The sequence below is a fragment of the Ovis canadensis genome, chromosome 12 (genome assembly GCF_042477335.2).
Source record: "Ovis canadensis isolate MfBH-ARS-UI-01 breed Bighorn chromosome 12, ARS-UI_OviCan_v2, whole genome shotgun sequence".
NCBI classification, from domain to species: Eukaryota; Metazoa; Chordata; class Mammalia; order Artiodactyla; family Bovidae; genus Ovis; species Ovis canadensis.
The window spans coordinates 66,096,589-66,118,720 of NC_091256.1; the positions used below are offsets into that span (position 1 = coordinate 66,096,589).

The 22,132-nt window shown below is 37.4% G+C and overlaps 1 protein-coding gene across 4 annotated transcripts in view; it reads right to left on the minus strand.

The window, feature by feature from the left end:
• Positions 1-19,626, minus strand: part of RC3H1 (ring finger and CCCH-type domains 1) — a 68,673-nt gene extending 49,047 nt beyond the window's left edge. For all 4 annotated transcript variants that reach the window (XM_069546099.1, XM_069546097.1, XM_069546098.1 and 1 more), the window contains exon 1: positions 19,312-19,626. The gene's annotated coding sequence lies outside the window, so the exon portion shown is untranslated. The remainder of the gene's footprint in view (positions 1-19,311) is intronic.
• Between the last annotated feature and the right edge of the window lie 2,506 nt (positions 19,627-22,132).

A 22,132-nucleotide genomic window follows, 5' to 3' on the forward strand; every position in this document is an offset into this window, starting at 1 on the left:
ATTTTGAGACACAATGACAAATCTGATTGGCAAGTCCTCAATAATCTTGAATGTAAGGGAAAATGTTCACTATTAAAAAAAAATTAACTTGTGTCTCATAAATTTATATTCCAGATTGTTAAATATTAATTTATAAAACTCCTGAGTAGTTCAATGAAATTGAGACATTTTAAGGCACAACATGAATACTGTTTCTTTAATGTATCCTAATTTATTAGTTCTTTTCTTGCTTATATGGAAGCATTTAAGCTTAAATCTTTGTGAAAATGAGCTAAAAAAAAAATTTTACTTCTATCTCCACAGTGTTCTAAGTTAAAAAAAAAAAAAAAGTAACTCAATCCCTGTGCCTATCTTCTGGTCTCTATTTTCTTCTCCCTCACCTCTGAGTTTTCAAATTATCACTTTATCCCAACCACTATTAGGGTATCAACAATCTTATGAAATTCAAATGTCACATCTCAATCCTTATTTTCTTTCTATGTGTTTAGTAATGTTAACCAGTTTCTCCTGCAAATGCTGCCCTTCTGGGCTTCTATAATGGCATACTTTCCAGGTATTCCACTAATTAGCAGGCCACTCCTTACATGTCCCTTTTGAGGGCTTCTCCTTCTCTGCCCATCCTTGCCCTCCACCCATATATGCAGTTCTTCAGAATTCCTTCCTCAATTCTCCTCTCTACAAATATCCTTGAGTGATTTCATCTACTTTCAGCTTTTGACTACCAACTGGATGCTTAGGACTTCCAAACTTTCAAGCCACTCTTCTGAGTGCTAGCATCATATAACCAGTTGACTACTAGTCATTCATGTCCAACTGGGGTCTCAAACTATCTCAACAATACAAAACATTTTGTTCCCTATGTTAATGATGAAGTGACTTACCTATTGAGAGAAGCATGAGAAATCATCCTTCACTATTCACTTTTCCTCAAACCTGCTCTCCCCTCAACTAACAATCATTATGTCCTATTCATTTTATTTCCTCAGTGTTTTTTGAAACCTTAAATCCTTACTTTAGGCTGCCAACATCTCTTACCTGGATTGCTGTGACAATTTCTTAAGTCCATGTTAAAGTATCCTCAACAGATCAGGTTCTTTAAAATCAGAGAATGTCTTGGGCTTCCCCCCACCCCTTTTCTTGATATCTTCCCTACAGTTTTAATATAGAAGAAGCCAGCTAATATACAATAGCAAACATATCAAGCTGGAATAGTTATGCTTTCACCAATAGAAAGTCAACTGAATTAATAGAAAGCTGCTAGAGAAGAAACCTAGGGCTTTGCTATCCAAAGTATCTCGTACAGATAAACAAGGTTAGATAAGACTTGAATAACACTATAAATCAACTAGACTTAAGACATCCACAGAATGTTCAACACAACAGAACTCTTTAAGTGTTTATGCTTATGAAACATTCTCCGAGATAGATGATATGCTAGATGATAAGACAAGTCTCAGTAAGCTTAAAAGGATTGAAATCATAAACATTATAGTCTCTGCATACAATGGAATGAAATTACCAACAGAAAAAAACTTAAACTCACAAATAAAGGGAAATTAAACAACATACTACTAAATAACCTAAGTCAAAGAAGAAATCAAAAGGGAAATTAGAAAATATTTTGAAATGAATGAAAATGAAGACACACCATACTGAAATTCATGGGATTCATCTAAAGTAAGGCTTAGATGGATATTAATAGCTTTAAGTGTCCATATTAAAAAAAAAAGTCTCAAATCAATAATCTTACTTTCCCATCTTGAGACATTGGGGAAAAAAGATATCTAACACCAGCAATATGACGACAGATTCTCTGTGGCCAAAATATAAGTTCAGAATTTAATATTGTTAAGTAATGCCAAGTTTAGATGATTTCTTCCCTAAATACTACAAAAGAGAAACTTATAAACAAAAGATATTAAAAACTTAAAAACCCAAGTATTCTAATATCCCAAACAGTTTAATATTAGTTAATGAGGTGTAAATGCAATTTAAAAAATCCTGACAGTTCCTTTTTACAATGAATATACACATTTCAACTTGGAAGAGGGAGGTAGAGAAATACTTCAAGGCTGATGTACCCAAATATAAAATCTAGGTTTTTGTTTGATTATTTTAATCAGAAAACTTATAAGCAATTGAGTCTTAACATCAAAGCTAGCAAATAATAGAGGAAAAAGTTCTCAACTGTATCTTTCAGAGGGCCTCTGGGATACCACTTATTAGTAGCAAATTATGCTGGCATTCCTATCTTTGAAGGAGATTATCACAGGTTCAGGTAATAAATGAGCAATATGACAAACCCAGACAGCATACTAAAAAGCAAAGACATCTCTTTGCTGACAAGATCTATAAAGTCAAAGCTACAGCTTTTCCAGTAGTCATGTACAAATGTGAGAGGTGGACCCTAAAGAAGACTGACAGGCAAAGAAGTGATGCTTTTGAACTATGGTGCCGGACCCTTTAAAGAGTCCCATGGACTGGAGATCACTAAAGGAAATCAACCTTGAATAGTCATTGGAAGGACTGATGCTGAAGCTGATGCTCCAATACTTTGGCCATGTGAGCTGATTCACTGGTAAAGACCCTAATGCTTGGAAAGACTGGAGGCGAAAGAAGAGGGCGGAAGAGGATAAGATGGCATCACCGACTCAATGGACATGAATTAGAGCAAACTCCAGGAGATAGTGAAGGATGGGGAAATCTGGCATGCTGCAGCTCATGGGGCTGCAAAGAGTTGAACATGATTTACCAACTGAACAACAACAACATAAGCAAATGGAAATTTAAAGGAATGACAAGTTTTAAAATAATAATAGAATGTATGATGAGTCAAAATATTCTAAAAACTTAAAGTGCCTTATTTTTTAATCCTCATAATAACCTTGCAAAATATTATTACAACTTTGAGAAAATCAGGGCTCAGAAAAGTTAAGCAATGTTCTTAAGATCTCACAGCCACCAAGGGTTGAGATTCTAACCTGGTTTATCTAACTTTACTCTTAAAAAAGTATTCCCTTAGGTTTTTGAATCATTTACTGTGACAGTCTGCAAAGATGGCCACAGTTCCTCCCATCCCTTTAGCTACACCCCTTTGTAATTTGACTTTGCTATTCTTTCTATCAAGAAAGAGAATCTTTTCCCCCACTTTGAATCAGGGTGACCTTGGCTTACTTTGAAAACTGTAGTTGAGTATAGCATTAGTGATGTTTGTAGAGCTCCAGACAGAACATAAAAGCCTCAAGAAACTTTGCAACTTTCCACTCTTGCTCTCTTGGAACATGGTGCCATTATGCGAGGGGATCTGAGCTAGACTTGAGATGAGACCAACAGAACAGAAAAAAATTGTCCCAGCTCAGACCCCCTAGAACAATCAGCCCCAGTTTTAGCTGCCAGATGACTGAAGCTGCATGACTAACCTCAGAGACCAGCAGCAGAACCATCTGCAGCTAACCTAGTTCCAAGCACTAATTCACAATTATAAGCAAATAGTTGCTGTTTTAAGCCAATCTAAATTTTGGAGTGGTGTGTTACTCAGCAATAGATTATCTGATTGTTTATATAGTCAAGACACAATTTTACATTTATAAATTTCACTACAGCCTTTTGAGAAAAGAGTAATACTGAATGTAATATTCATACTAGAATCTAAAAGGTTCCCTCAACTGAATTACAGACTTTTAATGAAGTGAATCTCTTCTTTCTATAAGGCCTAAAAATTACCATATATTTAAGTACCTTCACAAACACCACATGCCTAAATTTAACTTCTTATTCTTGCAGCATAAATTATCAGTAACTGAGAAGAGCACTCAAGTGTACCAAAATGGTGATACTTTCAAAGCACAACATGAACAACAAATCCTTAGACTTAACAATATGTACTACTTAGGCTTAATTTGGAGAAGGCAATGGCACCCCACTCCAGTACTCTAGCCTGGAAAATCCCATGGACAGAGAAGCCTAGTAGGCTGTGGTCCATGGGGTCACTAAGAGTCGGATACAACTGAGCGTCTTCACTTTCACTTTTCACTTTCATGCAAGGAAATGGCAACCCACTCCAGTCTTCTTGCCTGGAGAATCCCAGGGACAGGGGAGCCTCGTGGGCTGCTGTCTATGGGGTCACACAAAGTTGGACATGACTGAATCAACTTAGCAGCAGCAGCAGCAGGCTTAATTTCAATCTATCTGAACCTTTGTGTTCTATTACAACCTAATACACTTAAACCGTCATCTATGTAACAGTCCTCCATGTTGATGTGCCAGAGCAGTATTATTAACTCTTACTGAAAGTGATTTAAATACTCCCAAGTTAGGTGTTATCAGTCTTCACTGGTACAATCTAAAGGCCTAACCTTCCTTACCAGCATCACCTTAGTCATCTTCAACAAGCTATACTTGCTTTCACCCACCTCTAACTACCTTTATGTACTCCCTGAATCTTTTCCCCCCTCTATCCCATATCCCAAAACTGTGTGTGGCGGGGGTGGGATCTGGGTGCTAAGCACTTACAAACCATCTCATTTAATCCTCCAACAACCTTCTGATCAGGTTACAGCAACTTCTATTATTTCTTTGGAAGAGAACCACAAAGCATATTTTATTAGAATATTTCACTGAGAAATACTCAGGGGACTAAAACACAAAGTGATTTTTAATGTTATAAATATTTTAAGATACTTAATATATTGAAATATAACACACATATATATAGACAGAGTGTTCAGCTCAATGAATTATCAAAGTAAGCATACCTGTACACTTCGCCCTTCCCAGAAAGCCCCCTCACTATCCTTCTCAATCATTATCTCTTTATTCTTGTCAGAGGCCACTGCTATCCTAACTTCTAATATTGTAGATTAATTTTAACGATTTTAAAAGTCTATGTAATGAAGTCATCAGCATGTGTTTTCTATTTTGGCTTTCATTCAACCTATTTGTTAAGATTGTTTTTCCTACATTTACATTACTAAACTGTTACATTCCAGTTAAAACATTCCAGTTAAACTACAATTAGAAAGGAAAGCTTCATGAACTCGTTTTTGGAGTACTGATGATATTTGGATTTTGAATGAAGCAAATTTCTAGTGCTGAACTAGAAGGAAAACACCAGGTATCAAACAACAAAACTGGAGAACAAAGAACTCCTTCTTTACTCAAGAAAACAAAGCAGCACACGTGTCACCCTAACAGCCCCAGGCCTTTACTTTTACTTGTTTCTACTTTTTTTCCTGAGGGAGCTTATGTCCTAGACTTCCCTGTGGAACTTCGTAGTTACCATAGGGCTCTGACTGAGTCTAGAACGGGGCAGCAAAGAAAAAACAGGCAGATGTATTCAGAATAGGTAAGCTTCAAATGCAATGTCCATCTTTTGCAATGGGTGGGTGATACTTAGTGTACACTCTGACCTAGGGAATCTTTGTGTTAAAGATATAACCTATTTAATAATAGCAAAATAACAATAACATTAGTATTATTAAAATGTCCCCATAATCTACTGGCCAAGGCGTAAGGACATTTTTATCACTGTTTATTTTAGTGAAATATGCCTGAAAGAATTCAAACTATTTCCAGAACACAAAATCACAAGGATATTGAACTGCACATACTTGAAAAAGAATGCTTAAAAAAAAAAGTATAGATTCATTTTCCACTTTAGAACTATTTCTAGACTCTTAATATCAGGCAAACTTTTATTTTGAAGAGTTTAAAAGAATGAACCAATTGCTACATGGAGTCCAAACCCAGAAGCCTACAGCTACAATGTATCTTACTTACATATATCAAGTGGTTTGAAAAAGGCATATAAATTGTAAAAAGATATTTTGCTGTTCCCAAGTAGTAGCTACTGTTAGAGAACCTACTGATTTGTTACTACTGTACCAGAATTAAACACAAAACATTTCCTCCAAAATAGGTAACAATGATCTCTGAGGGAATAAATAGGTGCTTAGGTCTATGTAGTGTGTGCAACAGGCAACAGAGGATGAAAGGATGGGATACGCCAAACCGCTGTGGGTTATACAATAAACAAATCTAATTTTACACTCTATTCTTTCATAAAATAGAGGGCCTCCTTTCTTTTCTTAAATTACGAACAATTTGTCCCTCTCCCAATCCTGAACTTTCTCCCTATTTCCCTACAAATATTACTATGTGAATTCCCTTAGGGAGGGCTGCAGTTGATTACCTTATTCAAAATGGACCCCTCAACCCTAATCATACTACCACAATCTGTGCTTCCCATCTCATTCCTGATTAATTTTTCTCCAAAATACTTCTCACCATTCAATATGCTGTTTCTCTCATTTTGCTACAGTGTGGAACTGCTACTAGTAAAATTTAAGTTCCATGAAGACAGGAATTTTTGTTTCCATCTCTCATCATTTTTGAGTATATTTTATGTGCCAGGCAATATTCTAAATTTTACATGCATTATCTCACCTAGTCCTCACAATGATCCTATTAGATATCAGATATCATTATATCTTAATATTACAGTTGAAGAAACTCAGCACAAGTGTTAGGTAATATGCACAAGGTCACATGGTAATTAACTTGTCCCTATTTTTTTAAACTGGTAATTCCTTCTGTAGCCTTTATTTCTTTAGTTACTTCACTACACAACTTGACACTCAATGTATACACCTAGTAATCTGGTAAGCATCCTAGATTCCATCCTCTTCTACCTTCACTAAAAATTTTATATTATCTCTTACATCGGTATCTTCCTTTCTATCTCTCCTTCCATGATTGAAGGCTGTATTCATTCATTCATTCATTCATTCATTCAAAATTTACTTATTGAGCACTGACCATGTGCCACATAGTGTCTTAGGATCTGAAGATTTAGTTCCTAGTGAAACAAAGTCCCTGATCTCATACAGGCTATATATAGTCTCTCTCACCTGGATCACACAGTAACCTTCTAAGTGATCTGTCTCCAGCTTTGTCTTCCTTCACCCTCCTCACAGCAGCTGGCCATTCACTAATGGTTTTCTTCCATGACCAAAAAAAAAAAAAGCAATAAAAAAGGACAATAACTTGAAAGAGCCTCTTTCACAAGAGGATATCAAAATGGCTAATAAGTGTATCAGATACTTATTGAAGAGTCATCACTAGGGGAGTTTAAAGTAAAATGGCAATGAGAAACTATACCTAGCAGAATGGCAAAAAAAAAAAATTAACTGACAATCAGTTCAGTTCAGTCGCTCAGTCGTGTACGACTCTTTGCGACCCCATAAATTGCAGCATGGCAGGCCGCCCTGTCCATCACCAACTCCCGGAGTTCACCCAGACTCACGTCCAGTCGATGCCATCCAACCATCTCATCCTCTGTCGTCCCCTTCTCCTCCTGCCCCCAATCCCTCCCAGCATATGACCATGCAAAATTCTCATATAATGCTGCTAGCAGTGTGAACTGGTACATTTGGAAACCTGGCAGTATCCTCTTAGACTAAACAAAAGCCTACTAATGACTCCCAAATTTCACTGCTAGAGGAATGACTACAAATGGTTACCAAAAACCGTATGCAATAATGTTCGTAACAGCTTTACTCATAAAATGCCAAAAACAGACTGTAAACAATCCAAATGTTCATAAACAGTAGAGTGGATAAACTGTGACAATTTCATACAATGGAATACTATATAGCAAAAATAAAAATAGAACTGATCTACTGTTAAATATAACCTGGCCAAATTTCAGAGATACTACAATCAACAAAGCCAGATACAAAATAGCACCTTCTGCAGGATTCAGTTTATAGAAGGAGCAAAAAGAATACATGATGTACCATTTTGAAGCAAAACAGACTATGGTGCTAGAAGTGAGAAGTTACTCTTGGGAAAGTTGGGAAACACTGCGGAGGGGAAAGAGTAGAAAGAATTCGTAGGTGCCAGAAACACTGAGTATCTTGATCTGGATGGTGGTTACACAAGTGTACATACGTAAAAAGTCATCAAGATGTAGACCTATGATTTTTGCCCTTTAGTGGGTGTGTTTTGTACCTCAAACATAAAACAAAAACAACAAAAAAACCACAACTCTTTGATGGTGCCTTAGCAGAATTGATCCCAACTGCTGTTACATGTCATACAAGATCTCTGGGGGTTGTAGCCCCTACCTCTCTAGCTTTACTTTTCATCACCCTCTGTCTCAGGTTTTATATTTTAGCAACAAAAGTATGAAGATTTCCCCACACACAACATATGCTTTTCACTCTAGGTGTTGTCTGGCTCAAATAATCCAGCGATGTTAAACCCCTATTTACCCTTTAAGTCTCATTCAATTCAGGAAACTCCAAAAATCTCTTTAAAGCCCAGTGTATATTAGGTTGCCCCTCTGATGGCTCCAATACATTCTAAACTATCTATAAGAGAAAATCTATATTGTTGTATACTGAGTATGCCATTTCATTGTTGTTTAGTTGCTCAGTTGTGTCTCTTTGTGACCCCATGGATTGTAGGCCACCAGACTTCTCTGTCCACGGAATTTTCCAAGCAAGAATACTAGAATGGGTTGCCATTTCCTCCACCAGAGGATCTTCCCAACCCAGGGATTAAACCCACATCTCCATGACTTCTGAATGACAGGCAGATTCTTTACCACTGAGCCACTGGGGAAGCTGCTATATGGCACCTATCTGCTCAATAATTTTTAAATGATTGAAAAATATCACTACCTGATTGTGGCAATTTCATATTTCTAAAGATAGTGCTGGACAAGTCACATGAAAGGTAAGAGTGCAGAATATATCACATTGGTTCTATTTTTTTTTAATGCTTGTACTTAATATTTAGAAGAATGGCAACCCATTCCAGTACTCTTGCCTGGAGAATCCCATGGACGGAGGAGCCTGGTGGGCTATAGTCCACGGGGTCACAAAGAGTCAGACACGACTGAGCAACTTCACTTCACTTCACACCTCCAAAATTAACCACATTCTTAAAAATATCTATAAATGAGGTAAAGCTAAAACTGAAGTAACAGATTAAAAAGTTAAGGATAAAGAAGCTAATCTGAAAAGGCTATATATTGTGTGACTCCAGCTATACAATACTAGATTCCACAGAAACATATGAAAAGATACTTCACATCATGTTATCAGAGAATGCAAATTAAAACAATAAAACACCACTACACACTATTAGAATGGCCAAAATCTGGAACATAGCCAACATCAAATGTTGAAAAAGATGTGGGGCCAACAGGAACTCTAATTCATTGTGTACAGGAAGGCAAAATGGGCCAGTTAACTTGGAAGACAATTTGGCAGTTTCTTACAAAACTAAACATATTCTTACCATACAATCCAGCAATCACTCTCCTTGATATTTACCCAAAGGAGCTGAAAATTTGTATCCACACTAAAACCTGCATGAGGATATTTACAGCAGCTTTATTCATAATTGCAAAACTTGGAAGCAACCAACCAAGACGTCCACCAGTGAATGGATAAATAACTATGGTACAATAAGACAATGGAATATTATTCAGTTCTAAAAAAAAAAAAAATGAACTACTAAGCCATGAAGAGACATGGAAGAAAGTTAAATACATATTACTAAATGAGAGAAGAATGCATATTGTACTGATCCATAGAATGTGTAACACCAACAGTGAACCCTAACCCGAATATAAACTATAGACTTAAATATCAATTTTAAGTTCATCAATTATAATCAATGTACCACTCTGGTGGTGAATGTAGATAATAAGCATGGCTATGCATGTGTGTGGGAAAACTTGGTACCTTCTCAATTTTACTGTGAGCCTAAAACTACTCTAAAAGCAAACAAAAACAAAGTCTTTTAAAACTAAAAAAAAAAAAAAAACTAAAAAGAATATTTTAAAAAGTTAATAACTGAATTTGAAATCTCTCAAAAATGGAGATTCAACTGATAGAACTTTGCTCCCCGCCCCTTCCTTCTCCTTTGCCACTTATCATTTTGTCATTATACAGCTGTGAAGATGCTTAAAGTTTTATTTTAATACTCTGAATACAGTGTATTAACTGTATTCAGTGAATTAACTGCATGTCAATCATTAGGGGAATAGGTGCTACAGCTTCAATATTTAAAGGTGTTTTCATGAGATTATCTGTTCTAAGCTACTCTTAAATGCTTTTAAAGAGATTTAAATATTACATTTTCTATCCTAAGGATTTTCTTATTCAAAAAACCCTCTCACCTTCCTCCTCTCCTTTCTAAAGCAGGAGAAAGAGAATAAATTGAAAGGAACTTTTGTGCCCTTATGAATAGATTTTATCAACTGCAGACTAACATAATAAAATGACATTTCCGAAAAACGTGACTCAGGTAACTCATAACTCAACTTTTCTAAATATATGAAGAATCTTACATTTTAAAAATGTTTTTAATAAATTTAAAGAGATGCTAGATTCAAGCAAAGAGTGACAGTTTTAATCAAAACAGTAATTAATGTAAAAACTGACATATAAAACATGGGTTTTAAGAGCAGTAATTACAGGGAAAGCATTTCAAAATGAAGGTTAAAATTCAGGCTTTTTTTTTAATACAGTACTTAAACATGCAAGACTACTACTCTTTTAACAGAATGTCTCCACAAAAATGAACTTTTGAGCAAGCATAACTATCAATAACCTCAGATATGCAGATGACACCACCCTTATGGCAGAAAGTGAAGAGGAACTAAAAAGCCTCTTGATGAAAGTGAAAGAGGAGAGTGAAAAAGTTGGCTTAAAACTCAACATTCAGAAAACGAAGATCATGGCATCTGGTCCCATCACTTCATGGGAAATAGATGGGGAAACAGTGGAAACAGTGGCAGACTTTATTTTTTGGGGTTCCAAAATCACTGCAGATGGTGATTGCAGCCATGAAATTAAAAGATGCTTATTCCTTGGAAGAAAAGTTATGACCAACTTACACTGCATATTCAAAGGCAGAGACATTACTTTGCCAACAAAGGTCTGTCTAGTCAAGGCTATGGTTTTTCCAGTGGTCATGTACGGATGTAAGAGTTGGACTGTGAAGAAAGCTGAGTGCCGAAGAATTGATGGTTTTGACCTGTAGTGTTGGAGAAGACTCTTGAGAGTCCCTTGTACTGCAAGGAGATCCATCCAGTCCATTCTAAAGGAGATCAGCCCTGGGTGTTCTTTGGAAGGACTGATGCTAAAGCTGAAACTCCAGTACTTTGGCCACCTCATGCAAAGAGTTGACTCACTGGAAAAGACTCTGATGCTGGGAGGGATTGGGGGCAGGAGGAGAAGGGGATGACAGAGGATGAGATGGCTTGATGGCATCACTGACTTGATGGACATGAGTTTGATTGAACTCCGGGAGATGGTGATGGACAGGGAGGCCTGGAGTGCTGAGATTCATGGGTCTCCAAGAGTCGGACACGACTGAGCGACTGAACTGAACTGAACTGAGCCACATGTAGCTACATGTAGTGATGGACAGGGAAGCCTAGCATACTGCAGTCCATGGGATTGCAAAGAGTCAGACATGACTGAGCAACTGAACTGAACTGAGCCACATGTGGCTACTGAACCACTGAAATGTGGCTGGTGCAACTGAGGTACTAAATTTTAAATTCTGATTTTATTAATTAAATTTTAAATTTATCCATACAACAGAGCACTATTTAGCAATAAAAAGAAATGAGCTATCAAGTCATGGAGAGACAGGGAAGAACCTTAAATATACCTTGCTAAGTGAAAGACAATCTTACCCATAGAACCGTACAATACAAATTGTACTGTAAACTATGGACTTAGTTCATAATTTGTCAATACTGGTTTATCAATTATAACAAATGCACCAAACTAATGTAAGATGTTAACAGAAGTAACTGTGGTGAAATGCATACATGGAAACATTACTTATAGTGCAATTTTTCTATAGAGGGTAAAACTGCTCTATAAGAAAGTCCATTAAAATTTTCAATTTAAATAATCACATGTAGCTAGTGCCTGGTATTAAACAGCACAGGTTCATATTAATGGAAGACTGATATGGGAAGAGAATGAGAATGGTATTTCATTTTTTACCACCAACTCCACCAGTACAGAAGGTTTATTTTTATGTTCAAAACTAATATTTGACAGCAGAAAATGTTCAAATATTCTAGATGAATCTTTCTAAAGTGATTTTTATTAAACAAAATTTAAGAAAGTAACATTTATTGAATGCATACTATACTAAAGATATGTTAACTCACTCAAATTTCGAAACAACCCTTTACGATATTATCATTTGTTTTTAGAGACAAAGAATTATACAGTTATATGATAAAAGACGGGAACTAAGATACATCTGACTCCAAAGTCTATGTTTTAATATACTCTGTATATAGCTTTATGATCCCCCAAATCACACACATAAGTGAATTTTCCCAAAATGAATCTATCATGAAGAACATACAGCAAAATACAATAATTAATTAATGATATACTCAGGAGTCTAAAGTGTCTTTGTATTTCATTGTCCCAAGCTAATGTGATAATGCAGGACTAGATGAATACAAGCTGGAATCAATACTGCTGGGAGAAATATCAACACCCTCAGATATGCAGATGATACCAGTCTAACGGCAAAGTGAAGAGGAACTAAAGAGTCTCTTGATGAGGGTAAAAGAGGAGAGTGAAAAAGCTGGCTTAAAACTCAACATTAAAAAAACAGAGATTATGGCACCCAGTCCCATCACTTCATGTCAAATAGAAGGGGGAAAAGTGGAAACAGTGGGCTCCAAAATTACTGCAGACGGTGACTGCAGCCATGAAATTAAGAGACATTTGCTCCTTGGAAGGAAAGTTATGACCAACCTAGACAGCATACTAAAAAGCAGAGACATCACTTTGCTGATAAAGGTCCGTACAGTCAAAGCTATGGTTCTTCCAGTAGCTATGTATGGATGTAAGAGTTGGACCATCAAGAAGCTTGAGCGCCGAAGAACTGATGCCTTCAAATCATGATGCTGGAGAAGATTCTTGAGTGTCTTTTGGACTGCAGGAGATCAAACCAGCCAATCCTAAAGGAAATCAACCCTGAATATTCAGTGGAAGGACTGATGCTGAAGCTCCAATGGGAACAGTCGACTCACTGGAAAAGACCTTGATGCTGGGAAAGACTGAAGGCAAAAGGAGAAGAGGGTGGCAGAGGATGAGATGGTTAGATAGCATCACTGATGCAATGGACATGAGTTTGAGCAAACTCTGGGAGACAGTGAAGTACAGGGAACCCTGGCATGCTGTAGTCCATGGGATTGCAAACAGCCGGACACAACTTAGAGACTGAACAACAACAAAGGTGATTTTTTTATCTTACTACTCTTCCTGCTGTCCATCTTACCTACAGTGCCTTTATTCCCACATCTAACTTGCATTTTTAATTAGCTGTGAAATTATAAAGCAGATAAACTTCTTAGAATTACACACAGTGGAAGAGAGGTTCTAAGCCAGTTGACTTCATATAGATGATTTAGTTCATTAATATTTAATGAAGGTTTTTTTGTCTATTTCTTATTCTAAACTGGGATCTGGCCAGATGATACACTGATTTATAATAAAGCTAAGAATACAATGATCCTGTTTCATTCACAAATCTTACACTAAACCGTATTTTCAAGCATAATCTCTAAACATAACCTCATTTAAAAATGTTCTTTTATGATTAAATGTATTAATTTAGCACACTAGCTTTTTAATAAATGTTACTAATAATTCTAATAATTAAATGTTCTAATAATTATGTTATAAGACATAAATGAAGTATATGTAAACGTAAATACTTACAAAGAGAGTTGACATTTTCCTGAAAAAAGTCACTAGTTAAAAAAAAGAAGGGGACTTTGCTGGTGGTCCAGTGGCTAAGACTCCATGTTCCCAATGCAGGGAACCTGAGTTTGATCCCTGGTCAGGGAACTATATCCCACACCTGCAACTTAGACCAGGTGCAGCCAAATAAATAAATTTTTTTAAAAAAGAGAAGAAAAGAAAGCAGAAATTTTACTGCATTAAATTCTAAATATATAATTCTTTTTTTATCACTTTTAAAACTACATTTAATAATTAAATTTTCCCTAAAAGAGAGGAAATTAGCATTAAAATTTAAATTCTTCTTCCCTGCTTAGAGCTTTTGTATCTGTAAAGTATTATAAATCTTTAACATATAATATAAAATCTGTATTTTACTTCTCACCATAAACATTAAAATTTAAATTTAATTAGGGGAAGTACCTAATTTTGAAATTTGGAAAAGAATAAAAGAATATTTTCAAAGCCCAAAATTGAAGCTTCAAATTCAGCAGTAATTCTAAATCTACAAAAGTCCAACTTTATTATACTTTATTCCAGAACGAAAAAATAGTCTGTTTATTTCCTCCCTCAATCGACCAACAAACATTTACAAACCAACTGCTTCTGTTTAAGTGTCCATGCTTTTGGAGGGAATTAGGTATAGAGTCCGGAGAAGGCAATGGCACCCCACTCCAGTACTCTTGCCTGGAGAATCCCAGGGACCGGGGAGCCTGGTGGGCTATCGTCTATGGGACCGCACAGAGTCGGACACGACTGAAGCGACTTAGCAGCAGCAGCAGCAGGTATAGAGTCAAGACCAAAGTTTTGAAGATTTAGTCAACAAGCAAATCCTAACCCCAAACAGCCTCAAATGTTAGCTGAATAAAAGTCATAAAGTTAAACTCATTAAGATAAAAGAGCTTCAATCTAACAAACATTTTCTACTGTAACTTCAAATAAGTTACTGTTTATTAATATTCCAAGTTTATTCTATATATTAAGAAAAAACAAAAGGCAAACAAGTTGCAGACAACAGACTAAGTATTCATTGCTCACAATTGTAGAGAACATTAAAATTTAGTTAATTCTCACAACCCTAATGAATCTGAGAGTTTAAGTACAACTTCTCTGGAATGTTCAAAGCAAAAACTTCAAAATGCTGTGACTTCCAACTTTTCTCCCATAAAGAATCCCTGGCAGCATGCCTATTGTACTTAGAGAAGAACACAAAGAATGAGGTGGTTTTTGATTCCTAACAATCATATCACAAAATCTTTTCTTGCAATTTCAATTATACACAGCACTCGTGCTCAATCTTGGCTCAAAATGATTTTGTTAAATTCACAGAGACAGAAAGTAGTATGGTGGGTTGCCAGGGACTGGGGGAGGGGGAATGGGGAGTAACTGCTCAATGGGTACAAAAGCTTCCTTTTGGGGTGATAAAATGTTTTGGAATTAGAGGTGGTGGTTGTACAATATTGTGAATGTATTGCCACTGAACTGTTAAATACGGTTAATTTTATATTATGCAATTTAAAACTCCATTTAAAAAATTTTATGTTACAATATATAGACTATTTTAGAGTTCTTCAAAAACATTGCTACCACATTCAAATGCTACTTAGATCTTGGAGATATTCAGAAAAAAAGCATTACAAGCCAAATTATCACCATATATGTACAGTAATAGGTGTGTATTGATATCAGTGCTAAAATGCCTGAGAAACATCAAAATATTGCTGACATACTTTGTAAATAATCTCAAAAAATATATAAATGGACCTTTCGATATTTAATCCTCTAGGACAGAACACAATTTTAGTCAGCTCAACTGTGCATGTTAAGGTGAACTGAAAATTATTACTAAAATTTTTCTCTCAAACCTCAAACAATCAGAAATACTGTGAGCTGATGAGAAATGTCTCATATTACATGTAAAGAGTAAACAAGAATATAAGAAGTAAACAAGCACAAATCTGACCAACACTGGATATAAATAAATATGCTAAAGCTAACTGTTTTGTGGATGTAGCACAACATCACTTCAGATTGAGTAAACTTCACACATGAAAATGTATAGACTCAACATTAAGAAACTTTGGAATAAGAAAAATTCCTTTATATAAATGATTGACAAAATTAGTATTATGCTATACCCTCAGAGGCTAGTCCAGACACAGACTAGACTTTAGGATTAAACAAAAGAGACAGTAATCTTAAAGTAGATCCTAATAGCAGGCTGATTTTGAAATCTGTGACTGTCTTGATGCAGGTCAACCTGAGAATTTAAATCCACTTGAATCCAACCCCAAAGAATACCTGAACTCCTGAGCACATACAGGGCCAAAGCTAAACCAGGTCAGCATACCCTGCCAAGGAACATCCTGCTCCGAAGTGTCCACCAAACAAGGATCATTTATCAGTTTATTCTTCACTTTACTGGATACCAACCACATCCAAGATATACGCAAGAAAAGACTCATTAGGCCCCACCAAACTCCATTTCAAACTCTAATATCTGGAGATAAAAAATGCTGCAGAATTCTGAATGGTCTATGGCTTTAAAAAATTATAAATGAAGAGCTTCAAATGTAAGCTGACCTGACCTTATCATTAAATGTTACTAAAATCATTTTAAAATCTTCGTATTTATTTCAAAGGCACAATTTAGTTAACAAATTAAAGCCATGAAACAATTACAACATTACCACAAATCTGTTCAATGTAAACAGTATGAGTTTCTATATGTATGGCATTCAGACATAAAACAAAAATGAGGGTTTTTTTCTGTAATTTATATGAGTAAATACTTCTTAAACTTGTAAGTGAATACTGGCAGGGTACAAATAATGATAATAGAAAGGATAATAGCACAAAAGGCAAGCACAATATTACAAAACATAGTTCATAGTTTAAAAAAAAGAAATCCGTCATACAGGAGATGCAAATTTAACCTTGGGACATATGGCAGGAGTAGCAGTAGTAAAACATCTATTAATAAGTTGTGTCACAAGACTTGGGTTTGAGTAAGCTTTTTCATCTATTAATTAAGTGGTCTTTTTTTGCCAGTTATAGTAGCTTCTCCTTAGACTGAGACTCTTCCTATATAAAATGAGAATACCACCAATACTACAGACGAATTAGGAGGAATAAATGCAAATATTTTTATTCATTTTATAAATGTGCTTTGAAAAACTGTAATTTTAGATTTTTAATGCATTAAAAAAGCCTTTCAAATTTCTCCAAATGAATCAAACATATAGTAACTTTTAATATTACCTCGAAAATACAAATCTAATTCTCAAGCTGTGGTCGCAAAACTTCTTAGAGGAAATTCTTAAATTATCACTTGAGAAAATCTGAACTGGCATAATTGGAATAAACATTAATATTGAGGACATGACAACTGAGGGATCACATCTTAAAATAGTTTGACACAAACAAAAGCACAATTCTCCAAGAGCTTTTTCAATATCGAACAGAAACTGGGACCTAGCCTCAATGCTTGTTGGGTCAGCATCTAATTTCAAACACAAAACCATCAACACTTAAAAATCTTTGTTTTCAGGAAGATGATGAGGCAAATTAGTCCTTAACACAAGATCTGTTTTCACAACAAAGCACATTGACCACTTAAAATTTACAAAATCAAAAGTTACTACAATTGTTCTAATAGGTTTAGAGTCACAGATAAATTTAAGTATCAGTCACAGATAAATTTAAGTATCACAATATAGAGATTACTTGCACTCTGTATCAATCTAACAAAATTCAACAACAACAACAAAAAAAGACTGATTAAATTATAATTTTGAACACTTTAAAAATGTCCCTTTTGAAATGTATTCCCAGAAAATTCACATCAGCAGGAGCCATGTCAAAGTTGTTCTTTCCCCACTACCTAAAAAGTCAAAACATCCACAACATTATTTATACTAGACGTTAAATCAAAGTCATTCATATTCATCTATTATACTTCAATTCTAAACAACAATAAAATAGTCCAACCTCCACGTTTATTCAATTGCTAGTCTATTTACTGTGAGCTCTTGTGGAAGAACCAAGGACCAGTGCCTTTCATTAAACTTCATATAACCTGAAAATGCTCTAAATCACAACAGACATGGACAATTCTAATTAGAAGTTCACCCTAAAACTGTGTGAAAGATATTAACTGGCATATTCTCTGCACAGCACAGGTTCTGTGAAGAACGCAAACGAGTTGGACCAGGAGAGTGAATGTTAAATAGTGGAAAGCAGTCTTTCGGACGCATTCAAACAATTTTAATATAAATTTCTCCATACCGCCGTAGAAACTGACGTAGAAATAACTTGGATAACTTCCTCCTTGAGAAATTAAGTTTAGGAGAAATAGTAGTTAATTGTTGACGTTTCAGAAATCACAACACAGGGCAACTATAATGCGTCTTGATAAGCCTAAACATTCAACAGAGAACAGTTGTTTCTACTTTTTGAACATTGTTTAAAAAAAAAAAAAGACAAGTTCTAGCCTGGAGATGAACCTCTTCTGTCTCCTGAAGAAATGCTTCATTCGGTCTATTTTATTTAGTTAATGTTGCTTCTCATGAGGCACATTAATAATTTAAAACGGTTCCTTTGAAGAAAAGTTCTATTCAAACATTACAATTTGTCTCCGCGTTGCCAGTAAGCGGCTTTGTTTCCAGTTTCTGGGACTATTCTGGGATGTCAAGAGTTATATTATTTACCGTTCCAAAAGAGCCCTTGTTTCACTCTCACCCTGGACGCGAACACAATTGATGTTTACAAAGAACAGATGCCTAGAGATGTTTAAACAGGAACAGCCTTTAGCTCTCTCTCTCCATCCTTTGTCGATAATCACATTTTACCTGGTAGATTTCTTGCTGTTGTGCACTTAATTTTTTTAAAAAACACACCTGCAAACATAACCGCCCTAGCGCCGCCGGGAAGAAAAAAAGACTACCGGGCTCGCTATGCAGTACCTCCAGGCAAACAGACTTCGTAAAACCCACTTGGCCAAGGAAGGGGAGCGCTCAAGGGGTGGGTAGGGGAGAAGGAGCAGCCTTGAAGTGAGGGAGGCAGAGGCGGCGCCTGTTTACAGACGCCTTCACCTCCTCCACCCCCGCAGCCTGAGGGTCCAAAAAGCATCCCCCGGGCGCTCTCTGCTCCCGCCGAGGTCCTCGGACTAACAGAGGGGCTGGGCAGCCTGGTGGCCCCCTCCCTATGGCCGAAGCCTCCCTCGCCCTCCCCTCGTCCAGGGCGGCGTCTGTACCTCCCCACGGCCTTCCCACCCCTGCAGGCCCTCCTGGCGGCATGCGGAGGCCTGAGGCCTAAAGGACGCCGGCCACTGACAAGCCCCTGGACCACCGGCGGGGCCCGAGACCGGGCGGGCGGACGCTACGGCTGAGGAGCCGAGGGCGGCCGAGGACAGCCCCTGCCCCGCCGCGGCCGCCTATTGTTCCCGACGGAGGCCAGGCCGCGGCCGCCCGGTTCCCCACGCCGCCGCCGCCGCCTGCCGCTCGCTCACCGCGCTGGTCCGAGCAGTAGCTCCTCTCAGCTCCGAGTCCCCGCGGCCGTCGCCACCGCCGGGGCAGCCACCGCTGCCGCCGCTGCCACCGTCGACTCTGACTCTGTCCCAGGCCGCCGGGCCACGGCCGCCGCCGCCACCACCAGCGCCGCCTCCGGCCCCCCACCTGCTGCTGAGGCTGCTCCTGCAGCAGGGGCCATCTTGTTGGTCTGCCTCCTCTTCCTCCTCCTCCTCCTCCTCCGCCCCGTCGCTCGTTGTCCTCGTCCCCTTCCTCTTCCTCGGGCTCCGGCCCGCCCCAGAGACTGGGGCGGAGACGAGGGCGAGGCTCCTCCTTCCGGGGGCGGGCCATGCGGAGGGGGCGGGGCGGGCGCGGGAGCAAAGCTCTGAGTCACCCGCCACCAACGCCGTGGAGGGAGGGTGGCGTCGCTCCCCGCCTGGACCCGGCGCGCACCCACGCCCTGAGCCGAAGAACTGGTCCCCCAGTGCCTCGGCGTCCCGCGGGCAAGTGGCCAGACGGCGAGGGTGAATTGGAAAATTTCTGACGTTTCCAGCCGGTCCCGCGCTCACCTGTAGCCCCTTGGCTTTCTCAACTCGTCCCTCTGGTTTCTTTTTCACGTCTCTCCTCTTACACCTCAGAAGAATTTGTTCTTATCTCGCTTTATCCTGGTTCTTGATCACACCAGCTTTGCTCTAGTCACTCCTTTTACAGAGTCTCTGAAGAATTCAGCCTCCCAACAGGGCTGAACAGTCCAAAGGCCTGGACACTCGACTGCCTCAAAACGTCTCTCTAGGCCTATGTGACCAATTAACAGCTGTCTGAGGGAAGACAGGAAAAGAACTGGCTCTTAGAAGAAAAAACTCGGATCTAAAAGCTAACCTTGTGGTTATTGAAAGTTTCTTCTCCCTTATGGAAAAGAAGTCATTTTCATGTGGGGTCACAGGAGACCCCTTCAAGACAATTCAGTTTAACCAAACATTTGCTTTTAAGAAAGGAGAGAAATGGGGGTTCTTATACCATACAGTCCTAATTTCAAAATAAATCTGCTAGAATAGAAAGAGACTGTCCTCAAATAAGCACGCAATTAATACTCCTCTGCATTATCATCTCTTTGTTTTTTCCTCAGGTCTGGCCAGGAGAAGAGAGATTTTGCTGTCCTGTCCTTTCTTCCCTGCATACATCCCCAACACCAAGAGAAGTACTATATTTAGAGAAGCTTCTGCTTTTAAACTGATCAATTACTGTAACAGCCAGTGTTTTTATATTATTTGTAAATAATATATCACACACCTTCCTAAATTCTGAGCAGAGAACAGTTCTTTTTAGTTGCTAACACCCTCCTGCTACTCAGATTTCAGCTTCTTTCTAGAAGACCTATTGATGTCTTTATACTGATTGGAATTTAGTCTCTTTGAAGTGGGCTGAATCAGTAACCATCTCTTCAGCCCAGTAAATAGTAACCCCAGTCCTGCCAAGGGCAAATTTCTAGCTACCATGGAGGGATTAGGTGTGTGTGTGCTAATCTAAAGGCTATCTTTTGGATAGCATTTCCCTTCTCAGCCAGGCCTCCCGTCTCCTGCTGGGAAAAACAGATTAATCTGTTCCTCCAGTTTTTCCTCCTCCTCCCTTCTCACTCCTAGGGAACCTTCCACAACAGAAGGTTTCAGCGGCTGTTGCTAGGCAAACATGCCAACTTCCCTGTTTAGGTGAAGCAAGTAAGCCAACTTTCATTACAGTCAACCTAGATAATGTAATTTATTTGAACTGTTAATAGTCACACCTCAACAGGTAGACCCACTTCAAGGTTCCCTTAAAAAGTAAGATTTTTAAGTTAAATTTATTTTTATTTTGGTTAAAAATAAGTTTTAAATGCAGGGGCTTCCCAAAATTCATTTTAATGATATAATTAAACAAACATTTGGAAAAAAAAAAAAAAGACCAGCTTTGAAGAAAACAAGTGTTTGTAATAAAAACTAATCTACAAAAAGTAGTTTATATGCTTTGAATGCCCCAGATAGGGTAGACATATAAAGTGCAGAGAATAATTTATCCCATGAGACTGAGTCTGTTTAGCAGATAATATGGTTATTCAGCGGAAAAAAAAAAAAAAGATATCCTGGATTTTATTCCCAAATTAACTCTGTAAGAATTCTAGCTAGTGAATTCAGGACTTTTTTCCCCTGATGCTGCTGTTTAAAATTTTTGCTATGTTATTGTTAAATAATAGTAACCATTTTTAGGGTGTTGAGAGTTAATATAAATAAGATTAAATACTATGTTGAAATTTAAATTATATTTAAGCTTCTAAACACTTAAATTATATAATTTGTTTTAATCCAGTGAAATTTATGTGTAAATTTTCATGTAAAGGGCTTAGAACAGCACATGGCACACAACAGTTATACAAATGTTCTTTAAAAATCCATTTTATATATATATCATTATAGTCTTTAGTTTCTTGATCAGTCAAATAAGGATGACTAACCAAATACAATTTTGCTTTTAGCATGAACCCTAAAAAAATTTTAGTGTTGTTTTTTAATGTCACACACATTAAAAAATCAGTTAGAATAAGGCCTTATAAATCTTTTAAATGTGTTTTCTGATATGCCTATGTAATGTTTTTCTTTTGATTATTTATTTAGAATAGGCTATGCTTTTTAGTTTATGCTAAGTGATTTTCTAAGTTACCATATGCTTTAAAATTGATCAGGAATGTGTAATTGTCAACTTAAAGCATTGCTTATTGTATTAGGGCTAGAAAAAAACCTTACTTACTGCAAACCAACTCACTGCAACAGCTGAAACAGAGACTACTATAAG